Raw genomic sequence first — 27,354 nt, forward strand, 5'->3', positions numbered from 1 at the left:
GACTTTGGCATTGTATTTAAAATACTTATAGTGAAATATTTTGTGGATCAACTGCATTTCAAGGTATGATTTTTTTTTCCAGTTTTTCTATTCGAAAGATTATGTCAGTGGATGAAAAAGAAGCCCAACCCACTATGCCATTGTCTTCATTTGTGAAGACTGGAAATCTCAAAATACCTTTTTTGTTCCTTATTCATACTGAGAAGAACATGTGGACGAAAAACTGTGAGCTTGTAGTATTATACCTGTAAAGCAGCCTGTGCATTTACAATCGCAGAGAAAATCTGGAGAGATATTTCTTCCATAAATCTGAAAATGTGATCTTAGGCAGATAACAGCAACTAGAGCCCATTGCCAGCAGCYGCTGCTGAATACTCTGGGAATTAGAGGTAGTGAGTAAGCAGCTGGCTCCTGCTGCTCCCTGAGGTACCACCTGCAAACTGGTAGCAGGGCTTGACGCTCAGGGCTTTCAGGGCTGCCGCTGCAGATGACACTTATCCAATGMATCTTGGCTTCTTTCCTGCAGTTATTGCTTTAGTAAGAGATATGGAGATTGATCGCTATATAAAAGTCCTTTAACTTCATTGCTAAACCTTTCTCCGGGGAGGTAAAATTATGAGTCCCATAAAATAGAAGATACTGCAACTGATTTCATTTCTCAGTTCCTGGGATGCACATCTTAAGTTTTAGACAAAGTGCTCCTTGCAGCCTCCTTTGTAAAGAAAGTTGTGCTTGATGTTGCACGTTGCATGGTGCTTCCTTCTTGCTCAGGTGTGATAAGCTCTCTCCAAMCATTTCACTGAGCTTTGCAGTGAAAAAATGTATCTCAAAAATTGAAATGAATGCCCTTTAGTCAGACAGAATTGCCTAATTTAGTCAGAATTGCCAAGGTCTTAGCAGACCTTGTTTTGACCTGTCCCAGGCCTCAAACATGGAGAGTATGAAGTAATTTAGTACTTGATGTGAGATTTCATGAATACCTGATACAATGGCATTAATTTATTCACGTATCTGCTAATAACACTGAACATGCTATGTTTTAAGACTGTTTTTCCACAGTAGCCTCTATATTAATGACTCATTGGTAGGTGTTCAACTAATATATCAATGTCTTTCTAGGTTTATTAGAACTCCTGTATTTCCACTATTGATTTTTAAGCACCGTATATACATCATATGCTGTTAAATTTCATCCTGTTGCTGTAACTCCAGTTGTCACACTACCCATTTTCTTCTTATATGAACATTTAATTATACAATTCTATTGGACTCAGCTTTTCAGGAAAGATCAGTGATGGAGGTACTACTGGATCCAGACTGTGCGGCGTCATGAGTAAAACATTAAGGTTTTTCAGCTCTATCACAGATGCAACAGACATTCGCTAAAGCAAAAAGCTCAACCAGCCTGACTGTACTTTCACTGGTGTTTTCAGGACTAAGTTTTAGACTTTAACAGAAAAAACATTCTTAAAATGTTTTGTGGTCTAGTAATTTGAATAAGATATCTTTTTTTGTTTTTTTTTTTTATGAGACTTTATATGAGGTAAACAGCTGCAGCTGATGCTTTTAATGTAAACCAGGATGGTTTAGGTAGAATATATCTGAATTTTTTTTCTGTTCTCCAGATGTGATTAGGTTGTTGTTTTTTTTWTTTCATTTGATTGTATGTTTTCTGATGCTTCATCTTTTGCCATCTACAGTGTGCTTTAACTGACAAAATAGATTTTCCCTCTCTCTTTGACTTTATTAATTTATTTTCTTATTCAGCTGCTTCTATTTTTCATTGCATTGTAGGTCATGGTTATATTCATTTCCTCCTTTCAAACCATAATACTTGAGCAATCAAAAGCTGTGAATAATATGCACTTTGTTCTTTTGGCTCCACCTGATTGCTGCTGTTTTATTTTACCTGTTTGTAGGCCAGCAAGCATAACTTTTGCCAGTCCTCTAAAAGTTAATAATTTTGTATCAAACTGACAGTGCAGGGTCTCTGAACTTAGGTGTGATTGACTTGGCCTAAGCAGCCTAAGCTGCTTCTATTATAACAGTTTTCTAGTGTTACAGTGATTATTGACAAACATGTTTTTGCTTAAGCTCTGAGAATACATGAAAATTATGACAGCTCATTAGGTCAAATGAAGCTGAGGGATATTATTGTGCGATTTGCAAACTCCAGCTGCAAAGAAGCACAAGAAACAGATCTTAATAAGAAAACATGTATTGTGAGCCCAAAATACAGCACTTGTGGTATCAAACACAGTATGTATCAAACGTACACATATAGCTGGATTGCTGTATCTTTATTGCAACCCATTTGACATGTCCAGGCTAAAAATAACTAAGGGATAATCATTTTCAAAGATAGATTAGGAATCTGTTGTATAAAAGTTCTATCRTTTTCCAGACTACCAAAAGCACAAAATGCAATGATTGTGCATTGTTCTTTTGGATGTTATAACGCTTTCTTAGCATTTTCTTAACACTTAACATGAAAACGTATTCTGTTGTGTTCTAAGACAAGTAATATAAATTCAATCCAATATTTCAAGCGCATCTATTAACATGTGATTTKTCATACACAGTAAACTCTTTTGGAAATGTGTCCAGAACTTTCCTTGGCATTTGTAATAGCTGTCATAATGAATAAGATGTAGGTCATTTTTAAATCTTTTTCTCAAATAGTAGAAATTATTAGTTTCCACTTTTTTTCTGAAGGTGATTGCTTTTTCAGGATTTCTTACTAGTGGGCAGATTAGCTTTTAGCCTGAATGAACAACAAAGAGCTGGCTGTGCAGACAATCCACAAAAGCTGTCAGAGAGATTTTGATAAAATTTCATGACAGGTTTATTTACTTTTATATTCTGTCACCTCTTAAAATGATAGTAAAGTATAATTTTAAAAAAATCCTGCTCAGAAATGCCCAAGTGTCTAAATTCAGATGCTAGTTGCCTGATTCTTGCTGGAGAAACTTCTGAAACCACTGAAAACTATGGACAGCATAGTATTTTCCCTGAATTTCCATTACAATAGCTTTTTTTTGTTCTTGTTGCTCCTGTTTGAGGGAGATGAGGGATGGGAAGTAGGAATACATGAGACACTTTATGCTAATAAACATGAATTTGGGAGTATATTCTGGATTTTCAGAAATTTATAAATTACCAACATGTCCAGAAAAATGGTAGAGATTTTTGTAAGAAGTCTCTAAGAAAGGAAGTCAAGCATTTTCTAGAAAAGCTTGTACCACTAATATCACAAAATAATCTTGTCCTCTAAATTTACTTCAGTTTTTGGTGAGGTTAGAAATTTGCTGGAAAAAAAATGCACAGATCTGTACTTGTAATTATGTTGAATAATCTCATAACCTGGGCACCAGATTTGAATCCAGCTGAGAGCCTCAGTGTCTCAAGTTTTCAGTCCCAGACAACATAATAAAGGTCCCTAAATGTCACTTTTTTTTTTTTTTTTTTTTGTATGGAAGAATATAAGCAACCAATCAAACCTGGGACTTTATCAGAATCACAGTTACATAGCAGAAGATTTACAGAACAGACATTTTAAGATTCCTTTATCATAAGGATATGAGAAAGAAAAATTTTATTGTTATTCAACTGTTGGCTGAGGTGAAGTATTTTCTTCTCTCTAAAATCGTATTAGCAACCATTGTCTGTTACAATAAAATATATATTTAAGTTTGAAGGCATAAATTTAGATGAACAATTGAGATCTTGGAAATCTTTTAAGCAGAATCTGCCTGAGTTTTCAAAAGCTTTAGGAATTAAAGGGAGTCAAAAAGAATCAATAAGTCAAGTAGTTCAGATGATGAAAGATGCTGAAGATGCCAGCTGCAATGACAACCTGCAAATCTATACCCCAGATTACCCCTTTAGCTAACAGTAAAACATACATTAGAGTGACATTTGTAACAGTCTCTCCTTCATCTGTAATCATGCCTTTTTTTCTGTCTCTATGATCCTATTTTTTATCTTTCCCCAACTATATCAAGAGATTTCTGCTCCAGTAGCAATTGAGCAAAGTATTGTTATAAATAAATAAATAAATAAATAAAACAYCATGAAAAAATGCCTAAAAAAATGTGTGATAAATACTCAAGTATAACTGGTTAATCCTGTTTTAGTGAACTGATGCTGGATAATTTGGGAAAAAAGAAGGCTTCAGTGTAGAATTAGGACTCTGTATATGGTAAGCACATAATGTTCCTTTCAGTTCTTATTTAGATGCTTTTATATTTTWATCCTTTACCTTTGGGTCAAATCTTCAGACTAATTTGTGAAGCTGCATGGAAAATTAGCATCCCTGTTTTTTCAATGGCCATTAAAAAATAATAGTCTAAATAGAATCTCTAGCTCAGAAAATSCCTAAACCCTTGTCAAAAGCTGGAAGTGATTATTCTGTATTATTTCTCTTTCTTATATGTTTTTAAGCAACAACTGCTGGCCTCCATTAAATCAACACAGGAGATTAGGTGAATCTTTCATATGACTCTGTGTATAAATTCTTACATTCCTAAAACATAGGATAAACTGGTTGCTATGTTTTAGCACTATTTTGGAAACTCAGGGTCAGTTTGTAGTCCTAAAATATTGGAGCATTGGGAGTAAAAGCAAGTAAGATTATTTATGACTTTCCATAAAGCTTCTCCCATCTATCATTATGATAAGTAGTGCCAGTTGTTGGAGATACTTTCATTCTTTTGGGGTAATGCAAATGATATAGTCCTTACGAGTGATTTCCTAATAATGTTCTTAGACGAGGGCACAACTCTTAATAAAAAAAAAAAAAAGTCCATTCAGGGATCCTTTTCCTTGTCTTGGATTGATATTTTGAAGAACATTCACTAAAAATAAAAAGATACCTTACCTAACCACGTTAGACATCTGTAGTACAGCTTCATGTGTTTGCACTTACAGGTTTAGAGCAGTCATTTGTTTCCTTGCCTCAAATGGGCTTTTTTATCCATCAAGCTAAGGAGTCGTCTCCTAGTGAGAGCAGCTGCAAAGGGATTACATKATTGATTGCAAAAGAGGTTGCCTTCCCCTGGGACAATGGGTCTTGGCGCTAATCAGAACCAAGGAAAAGCAAATATTTCAACTGCTGTTTCTATGACTGAAATCCCTTGCTTATTTCTTTTCTCTCTTTTGAATTTTAATCTGYGCTCTAGAATTAAGAAACATTTAGTCTGTTGAAACCATTGATTTTTCCTAGGAGCATTTAAGTTGTACTCTTTTCCTTGAAAGAATAATTTGTCAAACTGTTATTTATTAAAATGCCAATGGCAACAATGACTTCTTATGTAAACAGAGATAATTTGAAAGAAAACATAAAGAAATATCAGCTCTTTTTCTACCTAGAACTTCCTCCCACTCTCCCTTTTCTCTCTGTTCATTTTAACTCTGAGAGGTGCTTCTCTGCCTGCTTCCAACTCTGGTTCACAAGGTTCCTGGTCCACCTGTGTGATATAAACCTCCTGCTGGCTTGTGGTTGACCAGCTGCAGGCATTCAGATGACTTCAGAAAGGAGAACTACGTCTTTCTCTCTAGGAAATCACTCTGCCTCAGAGTAAGGGGAATCACTTTTCTTCTCTTTAGCCTTTTTTGAGAAGCAAGCTACAGCAGCATGTAAAGACACTCTCACACTTGGATATTAAGGTAAGTGTATCATGGGTTTTAAATCCTTTACTTTTCAAAAGGAAGTCTTGTCAGTTAGCTAAAAATTGAAATTTAAAGTGTGTTTTAAAAACTGCATAAAGATGTGTAAAAAAGTTTTAAAGGTTTACAATGGTGTTTCAGTTATGCTTAAAAACATTGAAAGGCATATAAAGATGAATAGACTGTTAGGTACATTGATATGAGCTATTGACTTTAGTGACAAAAAGTGTGCCTGTTAGTTTGGAGAACATAGTAAAGATGAATGAGGTGGGAGGTTATGAAATAGGTAGAGTTTTATGATGACCTCTTGCCTTAGAGCCTGTGGCTCCCCAGAAATTTCCAGCTTATTTTGTATTTTGTTTTGTATGACTGAACAAACAGGAGAATCAAAGTGGTGAGCTGTGTTTTGACCCTCTTAAAATTAGCAGTCTCTCTGCTGCTGGCTGCTCTGCCTCAAAGAGYGAGGCAACCTCTTGAAAAATGCAGTAGTCTGTTTCAGGGCACAGTCTCTGAATGAGGTCTGCAAGCAGTATGAAATAAAACAAAGATGTTGAATTTGTTTCTGTTGTTTGTTGCTAAGCCATGTTGGTCAAAAACTGAATGTTTTAGAGGTGCTTGGTTTTATTTTTATATATAGGAGGTTGTAATACGGAAGTAGGATAAAAGCTTTATCGTGGAAAATGGAACATAACAATCTGCCTTGTAATGGCCAAGCAGATATTTGGAAGATCAGGAGCATCTGGTTTTCTTTTGTCCTCTCATGGCTTGCACTGTTTGGTGATAGGTTACATTGCTTGGCTGGCTTCAGCTCTAGGGAGGTGGTATCTATTAAAAGACCAATTCTCTTTTAAAGAAGAAAAATACTTTTTTTTTTTTTTTCCTTTTAATATGGTGTATAAGAGTGTATATTATGATAGGCCACTCAAAAGCTTAGTGTGGAAGTTGGGTAGTATTATATGTGATCTTACTTTTTAATTTAGTCAACAAACACATGCTCAGACATAATGTAATAACCCCTGATTCATGGGAACATGACTTTTAATGTCCAAAAGTACACTACAATGCTAAAATTTTAAAAATTTCAGCAGAGTCCTTTCCTCTGAGGTGCAGCCATCAAGATACTGCTAAAACGCCTTGGGTKGCCAAAAATTATTAGGTACTAATCTCGTATCCAGATCCAGTATCTAATGCAGATTCAGCCAAAGCAATTTGATTGTGGCTGTGAGCAATTTAGACATGCAAATAAGATGAAAGAGAGAGAAATCTGTAAGGGTGTTCATATGTCTATTCACAAAACAAGTACCTGTGAAGTAGCACATGTGATCATTGAGGTGAACTCTCAGGAAGCTGTGGAGCACATACAGGTGTGAAGAGCTGTTAAGTGTTGTGGACTGGCCTTCAATAAACACTGTTCAGGCAGTATTTATTCTTGAACGAAAAGGTTAAGGATATCTACTGTGGGCAATAAATAAGACTCCTTTGAATATATTCTATGAAGATTTGGAAAGGCTTTGTTTGTTTGTTTTAATGATGCTGGAAAATAAAGCAAGAATGGTTAAAATTGACCTGGTTAAGTTGGAGAGAGGAAAACAAAGCAAATAGTGTTTCTGAAACAAAATGTGAGTGAGGGGAGAAGTTACACTTTATGCAGTGAGAACAGGGGTCAAGCTCACAGGCAATCTGGATCAAATCCAAGCAAATGATACTCTGCATAAATACAATTATCCGAAGGAAATGACTACATGCTTACTAGCAAATGAACTGGAAAATATTCTGTGCAACTTAGGTAGTAGACAAGATGTTTCCAGTGAAGAATCTTAAGGCCATTATATAAGTCACTGGTGAGACCTCAAGTGGGTRCAACTCTTCTTAATTATTTTCAAGAGACAATCCTGGAGAGAAAGACTGCCAGAATAAGATGATAATTGAAAGAGTATCTTGTGAGATGAGAGTAATAAAAAAGTGTTTTTTAAGTGGTTTAATAACAATTGAAAACTCTTATTTCCCCTTGTTGGTCTTTACAACTAAGATAGTAATGGTGAAAGAGCCAGCAGTTACAAACTCTCCACCAACATGTTTATGCTGAACAGTAACCATGATTCTGGAATGATTCTGCAGAAGGAGTGCTGACAGAACACATCTTAAATGATTGAGCTGGGGTGGGATCACTTTGTGAAGGGATTATACGACTGGTTTGTTGCATCAGAGAGACTGGATTTGAGGAGCCTAAATTTAACAGCACAGAAAAGTGGCAGATGCTTCTTCTTAGGAGATTTCAAGCTCTCAAGATCTAAAGATATACCAAGTTGTCGAATGGTTTGCTGATGTGTTATATTTTCCACCCTTATCTACAGATTTTGARTTTGTTTGCAGTATTACGGTCATTTGACTCTTTATTAAGTTGAAAAGTGCCCGTTATCTTTTTTTTTTAAACACACAGCTGTGCCATACCTTTCCCCTCAATATCACATGCCTGTACCCATTACCGAGAAAATAATTAAAAAAATAAATAAAAGAATTCMTTTCATTGTACTTCTTGCTTTGAATTTTTCTGAATGGGTCATATTGAAATATGTCCTATTGAAAGGATTTTTTTTTTTAAGTAGGACTTCTTTCCTTAAAGAATATTGATCTTCTCCTTTTGTGAGAGGAGGCTGAGGTGTTCCTTGTTTCTAAAGAAAATGTTTTAATTTCAGAGTTTGCTTAGTTTGAAAAGACTTTTGCAGCATTTCTTAATACACACTGAGCTTTTTCTTTAAAATTCTAATTAAAGATATGCCCTTTCAGGACAGGAGGCCAAAAATAGTCATAAATCTGCTTTTCAAATTGCAGGAGGGAGAAGTCTGATATGGAAGTGAATTGCAGGATTGTTATGTATCAAGGGTATTCTATGCATAAATGCAATCTAACTTCCATGTAAGAAAGAAAGAGAGCTTTATATGATGATATGATTTACACAAAGCATACGACTTCGGTCAGAGTCTTCTTACTAGAGAATTTCAAGTTCAACTGATGTTTGTGAGCAACCCACATTACCTTAGTTTACTCAAATAAATTAGGTCTTAAAAGTGACCTAATTGGTATTAGGGAATTTTGTCCTCCCTGTACTTAAGGTGTTTGCTATGATTTAAGCTGGTAGACACAGCTGGTATTAATGGAATGGATACATCTTTGTTAGGTATAAATATTTTGTTATGATACTGTTATGTTTAAATGTTATAGGTTGCTYACAAATCTCTACTGTGAGAACTCTGGGTGTTATTCTGACATTTCTTCACTTAAAAGTGGCATTTCAGTAGAAAAAAACAGCAAATGAGGACARGAAGTAGATGGCAAGATTGAAAGGTTAATGTGTGTTTGTGCGTGTGCTTGAAATGGCAGAATCTAATTATGTGAACTTGCACATCAAAGTGCACCCAGTTTAAGGCAGGCATACTYGAAAACTATCTTCAGCTCTTTAATTGGTCCTTAAAATTTACATGAAGAGGAAYGTGTCGTACATCTGAGTGGCTTGTAACTGTGTTTTGTACTGTCCATTCAATGCCAGTTCACAGCACAGGCCACTGCTACACTATGAGATACCGGTGCASAAAAGTTGTCGAATTTCTTCTATGCTCCGAGGCACTTCTCAGCTTTTTTTCAGTTGAAAACTGGGGAAGGGCACCGAATTGAGCTGGCTATGGCTGGCAAATCAGGCTGTGCTCCACTTGGACAAAGYTGAACTTGGGAAATGTGCCCAAATCCCTGTTTGTGTGATTCTTATGGGCCTGCTCCTTGGCGCTTAGGTGAGTGCTCGGCCCTGCTGGGCCGATGGCCACCTGGCCTGTATCTGCTTTTCTTCTCTTAAGTTCTTGGGAAGGGGTACAAGAGACATAATTTTTGTCTAAACGCAGGAAGAAAACAATGATATTTTTCATGAAACTCTATTCGTGTCCTCCAGGCAGCCCTTGAGGCCTGTGAATGAAAGGTATTGCAAAACCTTCCAAATAATACGCATCATTCCTGACAGCTCTGACAAACGGGCCACCATTAGCAGCATCCCAAAGGACAGCTTAGCAGCCCAGCAGATCCCTTTCTYTGAGCGTATTTATCATCTTTGGTGTTTTTGAGATAATAAAAGGGATGGCTCCGGAGGGCTGGAGTCCTGTGGCAATGCTGCGTGCTCTACCCCAAGCACCAAGGTCAGCATTGGTGCCGTGCTCAAAAAATAAAAGCTGCAGGAGTTTCATTATATAACTGTTAAATGTTTAAATAATTCCAAACCTTCAGACCTGTCACTAAAATTATATATGTGTGCATATATATTCATATATATATATATTGTTTTTTACAATGTATCATTTTAAGGAAAGCATGAATATATCTCTGGGTAGCCATAAAAGCTCTTCTTCCATTACTTGGGCTAGAAATGCCAGGAGAGCTCCTTAGGTGAATAAATGAGCAGGAATTTTCACACTTATTTGTAGTGTTTTAGTGCTTTTGCTGTAGCACAGAAACAGGGTATGACGATACCAGCCGAGATTTACCTGGCATGGAGGAAATGGGCCCAAATTTGTGTTGGGATGATCCTGGGTGGCTGGGTGGCCCTGTGCTCAGGTGGGAGCTCTGCCTTGGTGGGGATGGCAACCCAGCCTGCACCTACTTTCCTTCTTGTCTACCTCTTCCTGAGGACATTTTTTTTAACATTCCTGCCCTAAAGCAGGAACAAAACACAGGTGGTTTTCTGGGAGACTACATTCCTGCTCCCCAGGCAGCTGTTAAGGAAAATGAATGAGAGAGAAACCAGAATGAAAGGTAAACCAAAGTAAAACATTCCAAAAAATCCGTGTTGTCTAAATCAACACCCCGAGGAGAGGGTTGGGCAAAACAAAAGCTACTCAGGCCTGTCGTGCTTAACCAGAACGAAATGATAAGAACAGCTCTCGGTGCAAATGTGCCTAGAAACTTGCAGAAGACTTGACAAAGGATTTTACCTTTTAGTCCAATCTAGTTGTTTAACCTGTAAATTATTAACAGACATTTTCTTTCTAGGACTTGAACTGAACTGCTCCTCTGAAGGTTTATCTCCCTTTTGTTTTAAATTAGAATATGAGTGGGCCATGCAATATTTCTTTTTAGAAGTTATTAAAATGTCATCATCGGGCTGTTGGTAAAACTTAGGAATAGCACAGATTGGACTGTTAAAGCAATCTGAAAACTTGTTTCTATGGAACTGTAGCTTTTTCTGCTTGCTGCTATTTTATATGACAAATTGATGTATGCGAGTTGCTAGTGCATATTTAGTGCTGCTTTTTTCTCAGCCACTAGGGAGCTAAGTAATCTCTTCCCGCTCAAAGAAATGCGTTGTAATGAAATAGCAGACTATTACACAAAAGATTTTTCAAAAATGTAATTCATATGTAAATGCCATTAGCACATGATTTTTTTTCTTTGGTTGCAATTTTCTAAAGGTATGTTTAGGTTTTACAAATATATTTATGAAGTAATTATAGCTGGAAAGCAGTTACTAAGCATATTTCATACTAAAAATCTCATTATATAATGAGATTGAATTATCTTAAAGAAGAGGCACGCTCTTATAGATGTGAATAAAATTTAAAGTTGAATTTAGGAGTCACCCACTAGAGGTTCACAGGCGCCATTTGGTATAAAAAGCCTCCTCTGCTCTGCCCTATTTCCATCCCTCTGCCTTTCAATCCCAGCATCAGAACCACCTTCCTTTGAGTTGAGTGGGAACAGACAGGTCTCCCATTGGCACGAGGCTCTCTTATCCAGCTGGAAGGCTCACTTTCATGTGAGGCAAGAAGTATTCTCTCTTTCCCAATGAAGTTGTGAGCTGTCARTCTTGGCCCCCACTGACCCAGTGATTGGGAACCGAGATCACAGTCGTACTGGGTGGCCCTACTGGTAGCGCTCAGGTGCCAGCAAGAGATTCCTTGGAGCTCAAATACCATTTGTAAAAGCGCTGCCTTTGCTGCAGCRCCTGCTTTTGTTCTCTGCTCGTCGAGTGGTTTCGCTGCTCGGTATAGCTACCACAGAGCCACCAGGAAAAAGGGTTTAGCCTATACATGCAGATGAGAGAGACCTTGCAAGAATGATTGCAGAACATGGCTGGAATGATAGATCTACCACGTTTCTGTATTGCAGTGAAGATAGGATTAATGCRCTGATGCTCTTCTGTAACTCCATCTCAGTGGTTGTTTTAATAGGTTTTCATGGTGTGCTTGGCCACTAGTTTTCTTAAAGCTTTCAGAACATGTTAAATTAAAAGTACAACTAAGAGATTTTTTTCCCTCCCTCAATTTCTTTCTTATGATTCAAAAATGCCACTAAGATCATACTCATAATTTAAACTATATTGACGTTAAGATAATAAGTCAGCATAAATGAGAACTTACAGAACACAAGTAAGCTGCATTTTTTTTTAACTCCTATTCATATTTACAGGTCTTAGGGTAGAATAAGTTTCCATAGTGAGTATTAATCTCACTGCCTCTTAAAGACCTCTTCTCTCTGCAGACCAAAATACAGGTATGGCACAGGGAAATGCCAGCTTTAACTTTGCACCCATGGACACAGCTAGGTAGTGGTGCTGTAGCTATGGAGCTTTATAGTGTTATTTAATCCAATTCTAAAATACCTAATTCTGTCATTCTTAAGGAACAAGCATTTAAATCAGGGCTGCCTATTATATTATTGTGGCTTAGCCTCTTCTTTTTAGCTATTGAAATGTTGGACATGATATATGAATAACGTGTGCATTTGGGACCTTCTAGTTTCCTGGATCTCACTCTGTAAAATCAGGATAATGGTTTCTCACAGAGAGWTATAAAGATAAGTATGTTACTAACTGTGTGATTACTGCATTTCGGTAATGGGCGTTTATAAGTACTTAAAATGGATTGATACGTTCTGTGGTAAACTTACCAAGGCAGTTTAGCATGGCTTGCAAGTAAGAYAAATTCAGAGACTGCAAACAGCAACCTTTCTTGTGTATACTAGGGAAGTGCTGATCCTGCTATGTCTGCAGGTATAAGCAGGAATATATTAAAGCTGTGATTGTGTCTAAGCACAAAGTACCTTAGCTTACTGGTGGAGAAAGACTGGAAATGGCTTGCAGTAGTTTTGGGAGCAGTGTCTTGGGAAAAGCAGGAATATGAGAAACTGTTGGTTGTCAGGCTGAAACTGTTCAAACACAGCTGTGTAAGATGGAGTTCTGAAAGGGGAGCTACACCTGTGAATAGTAAAACTTCCTACTGATATTGCCACTGAGACACCTGCTCAGTCATATAAATAACTGTGAACAAATCAGCCTTGGATGCTGGTATTCTCTGCTGGTATCCACTTTTTCTCTTTCCCAATTAATTAATTGCAACACCTGGCATCCATTCTTTCCCAACCACTTGGAAACTGTGGTAGCATCTCTTTCCGTACTGTTTAGCATACTTGTACTTCGCTAGTGAGTATTGTGTTCAATGAGATTTTCTTTCATACAACGTTTTTTTGGTGTCATCACTTTATGTTTGTGAGTTTATGAGTTCTGCTACAAAATTAGGAGACCCTGCTGTATTCTTCGCCACAAAAATCATTCAAGACAATACAACCTGAAAGAACATGGTAAGAAACCTAACGAAGGGGAGRAGGGAAAGTCAATGCAAGAGTTTGAGGGTTTCTCACTAGTTTATGGCAAAAACTACCTGAGAGATTCTTATCCTGTGCTTGTGTCTAATATCTCTCTTGCTGTGGGCAATCTAAAATGCTCTACAGAGACAACTGCTTGACTTTGCTTTATGGCAGTAATCCTTTCTTTTAGGACTTACAATCACGATAGACTTTTTATTACTTTTTTCATCTGAAAGACATCACCAATTGGATTAAGGCAGCAACAGAATCGATGAGTAGTTAGTGCTTCCCAAGTATAGAAACAGATAAAGAATTACAGGTATTTTCTGAGAGGTGTGTGGTGGTAAGATAAAACTTTTTTTTCAAAAGGTACAATGTGCAGATTAATTATATATATGCATATAGTGAAGAGATTAATAATAAACCTTCATAGGCAGAAGGCATAATCTGCTCCATCAGCTTTTGAAGGACTATGCTGTTAACAGCAGTGTCAGGAGACATAGCAATTTTTTTTTTTTTTTTGGCAGTAAATGCAAGCTATGAAGGAGCATCATTATAACCATTTATTCTATTAGTGTGATGGCATCACTTTTTTTGCAGAAGTACAAAAAAAGAGAACAGAGGCCAGATWAAAAAAWAAARGGGGGGGGGAGGGGTTTGAAATCCTTAGGTGCCTCTCTCAATCTCCTAATCCTCCTTGCAGGCTATACCTGTAGATGCCTAATTTAAGGAGGTGCCTCCTTCCTGAAGAGCTTTTAGACAGACTTGTTCAGCTGTTGTTTACCTTTGTCTGTTTTTTGAGGATTTATCAATACGGAAGACAGTGGGAGTGTTGATTGCCAGCAACAGTGGATGTGATACCACGTAAACCCTTTTGTAGAAGCGATTAACCTCTATTTTTAGATGATTCTGGAGAGCTGTTTCTGAACTTGATATAGTTAGAGAATTTTTGTCCTAGTTCTCTATATATAGTGTTTATAAATGACATATTCCAAGTGCAATGAGGCTTTTCTGTAACTGCTTTCTATTGTGAGATTTTTCCCTAAGGTGCAGTAAATGTGAACTCAGAAGTATATATGTGATCTGATATTTGATATTCACACTTGAGATACAATAGGTAGTTTCTCAGAAAATCTACCTTGTATTGTGCTTTGAGAGTCTCTTTACATAATTTTTTGGTATACAACATTAGTTTGAAATGTCCTTGGAAGAAAAAATAATAACATAAGGAGAGGAAAACTGAGAGAGGAAATGTTTTGATTAAATACTGGATCTTCTTTAACTTTAGCAATAACTTATTACTTGTTAAAATAAAGTTACACATTTTCTTTAGGTTCTTGTAATACACTTTTGAAAGCAGAATTGTATTTAACTCGTAAGTTAAGTATAAWCAAGAATGTTAAACTTATTAACTTTATACTGTAATAATTTATATAGCAGCTTCACTATTAATACTTTTTCTTTCATCTTATAGATTTCATTAAAATAATTCTTTGGTTAGGCAAGCAGATATATTCTCTATGTGTGGATTTTTTTTTAATGCTTAGCAAAATATATAACAAACGGATGAAATGATTCAAAGTTTTGAAATACCATCAAAGTAAACCAACTATAAAATATTGAAAATTAATATAGTATTTCCTCTTCGAAAGAAAATGCTTTAAAACTGAGTGTGTTCTTACTATTGCAGTCACGCATAAGCACTCATTAGCTCAACAGCACATTATTACCAATTACTCAGGAATAATGGAAGCTTTACAATGCTTTTAAGTACGGTTGAAGAAAGTTTCATCAATTATGACAGCTATAGATTGCTAAAAATACTTGCAAATTGGAAACCGAAGGTCACCCTAGCTAATTCAGTGATGGGTTTGGAGGCTCAGAATTGATTTGCTCRTGTAAAACAGTATGTTTTTATAAGGAATGCATCGCTTTCAGCTCCAGGTAGGAGTGATAACCTTCACTTGATTTGTAGAGTCTATTGGAGAAGCCGTGCCCTTTCACTGGTTATTGACACACATCAGCCGCCCACGTGGTTGCAGTGCAGCATGAAGCCGAGCTTCGCGATAGATACTGCAGAGAGGCTGATACTGTGAGACTCTTGCACGTATTTTCCTTTATTAACAGTATCCATAGGATTTGCATCACCACTTGAATGAGTTTGCTGAACAGATATTTATAYGTCTACAAAGCCTGCCTTGACAGGAGATAACTGATTAAAAGTGTCTTGTATTTATTAGAGATTTTAATTATGTATTATAGGAGATATGATGAAGATTTGTTGTTGTATGAAAACCCCCTTACTTATTTTTCAGCTTACGAATGCCAAGATTAAAATTCTCCTTTGTATACCACCACAGAAACTTTATGGCATAAACCTTTATGTTTTCTTCTGTATCTCTCTGAAATACTGCTCTGGAGAACAGATTTGGGTTCTGGAGGCATGGAAACAACTCCCTTTTCAGTTTTTATCGCAATCACATCTGTATGTTCCAACAAACATTACACAGTTTATACTCCAAATTATGCCTCCTGCAACTTCCGTTTAACCAAGGAATGAATAACAAGTAAGGCATTTATATTCAGATCTGATGTTTGGTAGCAGTGTGCATTACTGTTGGCAATAGAATTGCTTAAAAGGAAAGCTGATCATGCATTCATGTATTTTGAATTCTGGGTGGGAATGAGTCGATAGCTTCCCTCCAAGCTCCTGTTTTTTCCTCTTAAGAGGCAAACTAAAACTTTTCATTGGCCAGGAATTCTGAATTCCTTAAGATATATGAAGGACCCTAAAAAAAAAAATCGTTTTTTTCTCTCCAAGTGTGGTTATCAAATAAACAAAATAATTGCAGATCCCAGAGCAGTTCCACTCTACAGGCTATATCATCTTGATGATGGCATATGACTGAACAACAACTACTAATTGCTGTTATGGGATGTTCATAAATCATAGTGACGAATGGCAGTAAATGTATTCTCCACAGAAAATCTAAGCATGCCATAACTTACTAACGATGATGACAGCAAAAGATGCAAGACTAATTGAAAATAAGATTTCCCAAGACATCACTTACTCTGGACCAGCTTTCTCCAGGAAGGGGAAAGTCAGTCTCATTTTTCATCAGAGTTATTGCAYATTTAAGAGAGGAGTTTCTTCTGGTGTATGACAGAAGGGCAAGACAGGCCCGTGCAGCCATCACGCTGTAGCCTGGGAGTCCTCCTGTCCTGTGGCTCCTGATCAGCCCTTGTCACCAGATCTCAGTTCCCTGCTAGGTGACTTTGCTGGTAAGGTCACCGCACTATTTGATGGGAGAGAGACTTGTCCTCATCTTTGCCACCCTTCACTTTCCGGGTGTTTAGTCCAATGTAGAAGTGAGAAAGTGGAAGAAACTCTGTATCTAAAATGGAGCTGGGAGCTTGGTAAATAAAAACACTGCATTGATTAGCCAGATGCCCTGATTACTCACTTTAGTCAACCAGTGTTGGTCGCCACGGCCACATTACTTAACATGGTTATTCCCACATGTCAGTGATTTTGCTTGGACCGYGTGGGACAGCATCAGGGGCTACACAGCTTTGTCTTGGCTTGGGTCATATGATGGGCTCTCTTCTCCTTGCTTTCAGAGCACAAGAAAGTGAAAAGGAAGATAAAATAATGGAAGATAAAATGTAAAAGTAAAGGAAGTTTGTAGTTATAAGAAAGAAAGAAAAGAAAGCAGTTATAAGAAAGAAAGTATAGTTATCTGGACGATTGAAGCATGTATTTATTTAAAATGTCATCTTTCTTTGTACTGTTTTAWTTCTTTAAAAATCATTTGATTTTATTGCTCATGTTTTATAACAAGATATAACTTCCAGATTTGCATGTCCTGTAGATTTGATTAAAGACTCTGATGGATAAGGGTGGCTGTAGAGATTACTGTACCTAGAGTAGCAGCAATGAGATGTGTCTCATGGTAAAGATTGTGCAATACCTTGAGCTACTTTTTGGTTAATTATTTTGAATCTTGGGGAAAACAATAGTTCCTAGAGGTTTTGCATGTTGGTTCTAAGTCTTTGCAGGTTTCTGTGTTTTACAAATCCCAGGGGCTACTTGTTACTTGACATGTACTCTCTGTAACCAGACCATATGTTACTACTCTTCTTCTGGGGATTTTTATTTAGCAAGTGTAAACTGGAGTTTGTTATGTTATCCTAGAAGAGAAAAGAAAGCTGTAGGATGTGCCCCTGGTGGAACACCAAGGGCCTTATGGCTTGCTTAAATATCCAGTCTACTTAGGGAATTTTATGGTTTTTCATATTTCTATATCTCTGTAAGTACATGTGAAAGCTTAAGCTCCTTTTGGTTTTACTTCTCTCTTTCCCCATGCAGGGCAGTCAAAGAGGTAAATTTTTCCACTGAAAASAGACAAGTCTTCTTGCTTGACTATACTTTCTTGATAGACTACATAAATCCAAAGCCTACATAAATCCAMAGAAAAATGTTAAGGAATACCCATTTTATCAGTCTGAGGGAACAAAATACAACCCAGTGACTTGTCAATGGAACATGCATATGTTTGATAGCACGTACACTAGTAGAATCTCTAACAAGAATGTATACTTTAAAAGATCTACTTACAGACCTTTGAATGTTTCATATTAAATSTATTTTCTGTAGAGGGGTAGAGTTATTTTGGACATAAAACGGCATTATGTTTTGGATCAAGACTTTTCTACTTCATGTAAGTGGTTTTAATTATTTTTGCAACATCAAAATAGGAGAAGCAGATGGGTAGCTACAGAAAGATCCATTGGGTAAGCAGTAAAAATCACTTTGACTAGTAAAAATGGCAAGGGAAATTAACACAGAAGTATATGCATCTTATTTTATATATATATATATATATATATATATATATATAAAAAGACCAACCCCATGGTTTGGTTTAAATTCTGTTGTAATTATTTTCTAGAGCCATAAAACAGCATTTTACTTAAGTGAGACAAATTGAATACCAAAAACAAAGCACGTCCATGTTGCTCGCTTCTACTTTTCCAAAGGGAAATAGTCTCTACTTGAGAGAAATTGTCCTTCTATGCTAAGCRCACTTTAGGATCAGTCATAACCACCAAAGACCAAATAATGAAAACAAACAGACAAACAAATCCTCTAAAGTCCTGTGCAGGAAGACAACATTATTCGTGTAACTCTGACTGCCAGGTAACCACTGCTCAGGAAGCATGGGCAAGCGTCTATGACCAGAGCTAGCCCTTGTTCTATGTCTATCTATCTACATTAAAAGAAGCTGCTCTTTCATACCCCGAGTCTTTCTGTAGTGATTTTAATATTATGGTTATTGAGAAATCATATAATGCAGATGACTTCAAATGTGCAGTGAAAACAACTGCCTTTAGATGATGGATTTTTCTCATCTTTTAGTCCTTTAGCCTCGGAGCGTTTGATATTAGGATCCTGATGGTTTCATTGTGGCTCTGTCAAGTGCAGCGTCTTTCATAACAGTTGCTTAGTTTATTTTGACCACTATTACRCTTCAAGCTGCTATTTTGTCAGATCTGTTATAGCCCTAAATTTTATTCCTTAGTAGTGCTAAACTAATCACATATAAAGAGAGGAGTTTTTCTCCTCTYTCTCATGCATCACTTCATACTCATGTTGAATTTCATCTGCCATTTTATTATCTAGTTATTCAGTTTTATAGACCTTCAACTACTCTTTTTTGAACAATGCAATTTCATCAGGAAACTCTGTCACTCGACTATTTGGGTTTTCTCCCCGCCACCTTCCACATATTACATAGATCATGTAATACAGACARCATGTACTCCAACATATGTGAAGCCCTCTTAACAGCCTTTCTCYGCTAGGAGAATTCAGTCCATCCAGTCTTTCAGCAAATTGTGTATTCATGTGAGGACCTCCTTTTTATCCCATGACTACCTGCCAAAGGCTCTTAAAGTTAAAGCAAACTCATTGAAAGCCCTGTACCTGACTATATGAACAGGATCTCYAATATCTATGGTAATTATTTTAAGTGCTACTTCACAAGCCTAATGGAATTCTTTTGCTTTTCAAAAGMTTTTCTGATTCTCTGATATCACGTTTAACCTATTTCCTGTTCATTTTTATCTTTATAGTGGCTTCTATTAATTTGCCCAGTGGAGATGTCAAGCTCACGCATTTATCTTACTAGACTTTATCTAGAATGCCTTTTAAAAAATAATTTCCCCTTTTGTCAAGAAGACTGGAAACAGTTAGAGCTTGTATGTACATAAACTTATTTAAAATGGACTACCTAGAACCTACTGAACATCGCTGTTTTGGTAGCACATAGTTCAGTTTGTTCAACAACAGTAGTACTAGGACAAGTACTGACACAGCAATAGTAATTGTATTGTGCTTTTCAAATTGATTTATATATCCAGATGAAAGAGCTGTGATTGCATCTTAACTTCTGTGTAAAAATACCTAGGAACATCCCAGGAAAAGACTTGAACCTAGTCTTGAAAGCTATGCACCAATATTCCAGTTGTGAGGCTTATGTGAAGGAAAACAATTTAAGGATAGTTTGAGAATGCTTAGAATCAGGCCTAGATAAACTCATGATAGAGCTTTCTGAAAAGCATTTGGAATTGTTRATCTAGTTTGCGTGGTAGACTCTAGTTGTCTGACTGTCCTTGGGTCTCTCTTAGGTTTCTTACCTAAGTTACAGTCTTTAAGACTGAGAATGTACTTTGCAAAGACTTGAGGAGCATCATGAAAAATAAACATGCTTAAAATTCTGACTAGTGGCATAAATGGAAGCTGTATAGATTCGAAAGAGATTAAGCATAGAGTAAGCAACTGGGTATTCGTGTGCATGATGGCCACTACTTCCTTCAATAAAATGAAGAACCTGCCYATATAATGCCCAGTAGCATGCTAGCATGACGGTGATATTTGCTGCAAGGTTCCTCCTGGAAAAGTAAAGAGCTGAGGAGGATGTGAAGRCAGGCTTACCTATGCATTAGTGGTGAACAAAAGAATTTGTAATTTGAAAAGTTCCCTGTATTCTTGTGAATRTCAGCATAGAAGAACTTGATCTTTTCATTCCACTTGTGAGATAGAAATGCACTTATATCACGGTGAAGATTTGGATTTGCTTCCAGGAAAAAAAAAAAGAGGAGCAAGTTGGTAGAGATGCTGAATGGAGAATGACAGTTATTTCTAAGCAGACTTCCAATGAAGTGCAGCCCTTCTCTTCTCATTCCGTATGCTAATCCATTTTGAAATGTGTTATCATAGTTGCTTTGTGTGTGTGCTTCCCCTCCACCCTGCTTCCTGTGCTGTTTTAGGACAGTGAAACAAAATAGTTGGCTCAGAACTTAGTCATCTAAAAACTACAAAACAGCTAGAAAAGCAAAGACATAATCTACTTTGTGATTCACTAAGAAAAGTTTTAGTTTGAAAAAAGAATGAAGACTTAAACATTGCCTTTKTTTAGTGCTTATTTGAACACATCGAAAAGCATCTTTGAGATCTATTTAGGTTGTGGTATGTGTTCTGCAGGTGATCTGATTTACAAAAACTTCTTAGGTTATAAGTCAAGTCATGGCTTTAAGTTGGTCCAAAGATTCAACGCTGTGGCTAAAACTATAGAATCAGKTTTCAACTGTTACTATAAATACAAGTGAATGTTCAAATTTCAATAGCAGATTTCCTGTAGAAGATTTTCTATTGTTTCATGCAGGTGAATGCTTAAAGTGCTGGGATATAATGTCATGATTTCTATTGCTCTTCATTTWTGACATGTGAAATAAAAGCATTACAGTAGGGGAAATTGTTAGAGTGGTTTGAATATTTTCAAATAGAGGAGAAAAATGAATTAGCATCTTTGGTATAATCATATTTCTTAGGTGAAAGATTGGCGACAGTTTCTTATGTTCTGGGGGCTTTTTAGAAAGAAAAGCTTTTTGAAGAGASGGTTCAGGTATATGAATCTCCAGCAAAGAGAGCCATTGCCCTACAGCCTTAATCTAGATCACYAGGTACTAGAGAAAAATGAGTTTAAAGCTCTCCTCTTCTGAATGCCAGTTCAAGGCTTTTTAGTGATGTAAACCAAATTGAAATTCACTGTCTCAAGGATAAAGACAAAATAACTAAGTTATTTCATGGACTTGGAGAACAACAGAGAAGAGATTGAGGTTATCGATGAATGTCAAGGGCTGAGATGAGTCAGGGGACATATCAATTGGAAAGATGCTATGGAGTCTGGTGTTTGAAGAGGCTGTGGCTATTTCTGGAAATCTGTTGGTGGTACTGCTTTCCCAAACTGTCTAGCCCTCCTAATTCTTCACAATTCTTCTTCCCCAAAGTTACCTCACGTACCTTTTCCTAAAAAGATTATCTTTCTGYAAATATTCCACAGAAATGGGAAAGTGGTTTGACTTATGGTGTGGGGAGGTATCTTGGAAAAGGGAAGCCTGTGAGGAGACTGYGGTTGTTGGTTGCTGTGGCAGGGAGGGCTGACTCAGTATCATCAGTTACTGCTGGCGGAGGCCCAAAGGAAAGGTAAGCTGAACCCTGAACAAATACATGTTAAACATAAGATTGCAAAATGATTCCCTGTACAGGGTAGGGAGAAACTGTTAAAATAAAAAACAATAATAATGAAAAAGCGTATTTTGACTGCCTCATTGAGAAGAGTAAATATCTATGTTTATTTTATCTTTTAGAGTCTGACACTTACTTATTCTTCTCTTCCCCTCACAAAGGAGAAGGGCATATTTCCTCTTACAGTTTGAGTGAATAGACGAAGTTTGTGGCTGGTGAGTGGGATGGCCTGTTTAAAATCCTTGCTCGAAGAGCTAGGCAACTAGGTGGRATTGTGGCTTTGTTGGTGGCACATCTCAATCACAGGAAGTGTAGGCACACTCCAATTAACAGGATCCTGAACACTGGTACTTAGATAACCACAGTKTTAGGCAGCAGCTAAGCAAGATTTCTGATACTGTCTTTAATATCATATCAGAATTTTCCAGTCATTTTATGTACGTATATGTAAATATATATATATAATAATTTTAACTTTTTTGACCATAAGAAATAAAACTAGAAAAAAAGATGTGAAACATCTTTTTTTGTACTTGTGAAACAACTGGAATCTATTAGAAGTGCGTAATTTATAATTGAAGYAATAACTTGTTTACAAATTAAGTCCCTATTTAGATGTGGTTGTGCATATGTGACATGATAGCCCTTGGGGGAAAAACGTGGAAGAGAATTCAAGGCAAATATGTTCTAAGGAAATGTGTGCTCTAATTGATTTATCAGCTCCATGYATTAGAACTGGGCTTCTTGGGCCAAGTACAGCCCAAAAAGATCCCTAAATTAGCATCTTAGGTCAAGGCAGGCAACAAGGAAAAGCCTTACTYTTATAAGAGATGATTAAGTAACTGAAATCTTCTATCACCACTCACTCCCTTTTGAGATCTTTCTTTGTCAATAGATTTCAGCTTTTAATATGCCTTTTTTACATCCTATTATTTATTCTTCTGCACTTTAGCTTCAGTCAGCAATTTACCCCTGTGAACTGGGAAGCCTTGCACTCTCTACATATCATGAACTTTTCAAATGGTATCAGTATTTTTTAGGATCAAGTTATTAACTGGATCTTATCAATGTGTGAGGGACCTAGTCAGTAAGAACATTCTGTAAAACCTGTTGTGTAGGTTAAACCCCTGGAATACATGACATTTTTAAGAGATTAGGGAACTTTCTATCTTATGAGTCAGCTGTTACTTATAATGCTCTGAAGTCCAACAATCGACTGATATCATAATGGTTGAAGCGTTGACRGAAGCTATGCAGTTTTCTCTGTCAGAGAATTTTTCCTCTATTGTTAAAGATAAATGGCAAATTATAGTTATACCTCCATTAAAATGATGGATCCAAAACTATATATTTTGAAATCTGAAGATATCCTTAGGATCTAGAAGAAAGCCCCAAGCCTAATCTCAGAGGGAAAAGTTAGGATTCAGATTKGATTCAAGTAATAACTCAATCCTGGTGAAACAGAGTTACAATTTGCTATTTTTATATTTTGAGATAAAAATTTAAGCATCATCCCTTCTTCTGATTGTACTAATTGGATTTAAGCAACTTGAGGGAAATGTAGAGGACGTATCTTGCAGCTTAAAGAATGTGCTCTCTTGTGGAGCTTCCTGAAAAGYGTGAGCAAGTATATTACACAGCGGGGTAGAAGTAGGAGAGTGTTTTGTCATTCACAATACAATCCCTACACCTGGAAAAGAATTCTCCGTTACAATGTATGTGCTTTTATGAAAGGTCATGTTACTAAGATGCACAATTCCTTTCTCCCTTCCTCCAAAAGCAGTGCAGCTCAATGGTTAGGGAGTTTCATACCAGAGCATGTGGGAAGAGATGGGATCTATGCAAGTTTTTATTTCACATGCGTTATAACCAGGCAAAAAAGTTTCTGTCAAGTAGAGTTTGGTAAGCTTCAATAGAACATTAAATTAATGATGAATTAAGTGTAGTGTATTTGGCTTTTTTTTTTTAAATTTCCCACTTTTTTTTTCTTCCATAAAGAAGTRCTATTTATTTTTCATCTTAATTAGTTCAGCAGTTTGCCTGTATTTCAGAGGTAGCTATTAGTTAATCAGCTTCATATGGTCCAGTGTTGGTCTTGATCCTGAATTGTAGATGTGTTTTGTAGTGATRTTGGTGGCTAAAGGAACAAGATGGAACAGAAAGGCAGAAACTGTGTGCTTTGTAATATCAGTATAGTCCCTCTTCTGCTTATGTTCATTGAATGGAGTCTTCCTTTTTCAATTTATAGATCATCTTCAGAAATGCTGTTGAGTACATGTGGTTTCCCAAAAGCTCCATTTATTTTTCTTTTTTTCTCCTCAGCTGCATCAGTGCATCAGCTGGCTCTTGCTGTAATCCTGGTTATTGGTGTCACAGATCTAATTGCTCAAAAGTGCAAGTGAGGCTTTTGCATAATGTAAGCCTTATGAGCACACAGGGTGTCAGAGCTAAAGACTATCCTGGGTGATTAGCTCCATTTATCAATGCTGATTCTTGTCTATAATTCTTAAATGCATGCCTTTTATCTCTTACAGTTTTCAAATGTCTGCCAAAATCTTRCAGGTCTGAATAGGTTTTTTTTTCTGACAGCTTATATAGACATATTAGCTCTTTATATACACTTGCAATTCTAGTCAATTCAGTTGTTGTTATTTTTGTTGTTGTGGGGGTTTTTGGKTTTTTTTGATGCTATTGAAACAATTTGCTAACACTGTTTACAGTATCTATACATTATTTTGCATAAACCGCATACTGTAGTTCACTTTTTTGTCTGCTCATATCAAATAGCTTTTGAACGGACACCTTGGAGCATTGACTCTAATTCCACYCGATGTAAAGCACCGTATTACATGGCCCCGCTTATTTCTAAATGATTGTTTTATCCTGTGTTTGTGTAGTAACAAGACATCCTGCAGGATTAGTGATGGACTCTTGGMTTTTGATACTGCTCGATTGTCTGAAGAGAGGTTCTTTTTGATATTTTATAGGTAATCATGCTGAGAGGTTCACAGAGCAAATAGGAATTCAGCAGTGTTTTTGTTCATCCTGTGTTGTATACGCTGTTTTATAAAGGATATGATATCTCTAAAGGATTTTTATCATAAAAAAGCTAGAGGAACATTTGGCAGATCAGATCATGTTTCAGTTAGCAAACAGCTTAAGTTATGTGCAAAGTAGCATATATATTGCTCTTGAGTGTTTCTGCTCAATGGTGCTTTGAACATCTCCTGTTCTTCCTTCTATTGTGACATGTTATCACATCACATTTATCACCTGGGGAAACTCAAATACAACGCTAGAAACTCTAAATAGATTTTGGTTTTGGCATTTGCACTCAATTAAAACACACAGATGAAGCCCAGGAGTTATATATGAAGGGACTTCCATGCTTCAGTGCAATAAATCTCCTTCAGAAACATATGTTCTGTTGTGTAGCTATTTACTGCCTACAGTTTCACATTACTGTGTTGCTATCGTGCTGGCTGCTCCGAGGTCAAAAATTGACTGCTTTACAGTTGCCAGAGAAACTATACATAACCTTGCTTTGAAAGGTTTCTTTACCCTCCCCTTTTTCTACTTTAAGTTGAAAAGTACTTTATTTCTAAGTAGAGAACCAATGTGGAAGATGTTTTGAGAGATGTAACTGAACTGAGTGAAGGACAAGTGTATGTTGCCCACCACAAAGGTCCCCAAGCAGCAAATTTGAGTGTGGCCACTTCATGGTAGSAGCTTTGAGTCCTTTTCCATTTGAAGGACAGGACAATCAAGTCTGTCTTTATTTATAAGTGCTTTACATTTTAGTTCTGAGAAGCAGAAGAATTAGTTCTAAATCTTAGTAGTATGATGTCATTGTTAGTGTGTCAACCTTTTTTTTTWAAWKKKKKGKTTYTTTTTTTTTTTTTATTAAAATGAGGTTAGGAATATGAGCACCTTGGTTTCTTTCATTTCCTTGAACTGAGTTTTACAACCAGAAAAAAGGCAGAAGGGACATTTGATGAATTTGACTGCACTTGAGAAACTTGGTTTTTTTTCGGTATAACATGACTTTATTGCCACTCGGTTAAACCATATCAGTACAGAGCATTCTACATGCTAATTCTGTCTTTAAAAACAATTGTTTATCTTGTACTTATTTGCTTATTTGGAAAAGGACACTTCAGTTCATAGGGCAGAATAGAAGTATCTCTGTACTTATTTTGGAAAAGGTACGGAAAGTTTCACAAAGATTCATCTGCGCAAGTTGGAAAGTAGTGTTCACCAGCCTGCTATTTTGGGCCTTCYCAAAAGTTAAAGAGCTAGTTTTTAAGAGATTAAGTTTAAAAATCAAMTGAATTTATGGGAATAATTTATAGAACTGTAATACCATTGATGTTCTAGCATGACTTAGAAATCTTTTTTTGAGGTTTTGTAGTATTAATTATATAAAATCTTTCCAGTATTCCTTATATATAAGTATAAAAATATTTCACAAAACACTAATGCACTTTTACAGGTGGAGCAGAGAGATGATGTGCCTTTTTCTAGGTTTCCCAGTAGATCCAGGAAAAGTTCAAGGAAGAGAAGGTGATTAAGAGTAGTCAGCACGGATTCACCAAGAGGAGGTCATGTTTGGTGAACCTGATAGCCTTCTATAATGGGATGATTGGCTGGATGGACAATGGGAGAGCCATGGGTGTTGTCTACCTTGACTTCAGCAAGGCTTTCTACACTGTCTTCCATAATATCCTCATAGGAAAACTCCGAAAGTATGGGTTAGATGACTGTACAGTGAGGTGGATTAAGAACTGGTTGGATGGCAGAGCTCAGAGGGTGGTGATAAATGGGACCGAGTCAAATTATACTCCAGTTGAAACATCTGCATGTGGAGAAGAACTTCTTTCCTGTGAGGATGACAGAGCCCTGGAACACGCTGCCCAAGGAGATTGTGGATGATTCCTTCTCTGGAGATCTTCAAACCCTGCTTGGATGCCACCCTGTGCCACATGCTCTAGGTGTCCCTGCTTGAGTAGAGAGATTGGACTAGATGATCTGTAGAGGTCCCTTCCAACTTTAGCCATTTTGTGATCTTTAAGATTCATTTGCAATCCAGCAAAGAGGAAAGAAAACCCATTACAATATCCTTGCAAAGCTAGCTATGTTSACAATGTGTATTAATTTGAATTAGCACAGAAATTGAGTTAATATTTAATCAGGAACTATGACTGTTTTTTAAAAATAGCTTTACAATTAAAATATTTGCACTGTTTAATAGAGAAAACAGACCAGCAGTGTAAATATGGTGTAAAAGACCTGGAGAATATACTTATAAACTCAAATGCCCTATAAAATAATGCCAAAATAACAGTTAATATACCTGCCTCCACTGTTGACAGAAGAAACAAGCCATATTCTTAGAAAACTCATTTACTGAAAAGAAAAATCAAAAGCTTTGAATTAACTCCAGGTTAAAATTTGTATACTGGGCATGCATC

The sequence above is a fragment of the Nothoprocta perdicaria genome, unplaced genomic scaffold (genome assembly GCF_003342845.1).
Source record: "Nothoprocta perdicaria isolate Ctin4 unplaced genomic scaffold, notPer1 scaffold_29, whole genome shotgun sequence".
Lineage (NCBI taxonomy): Eukaryota > Metazoa > Chordata > Aves > Tinamiformes > Tinamidae > Nothoprocta > Nothoprocta perdicaria.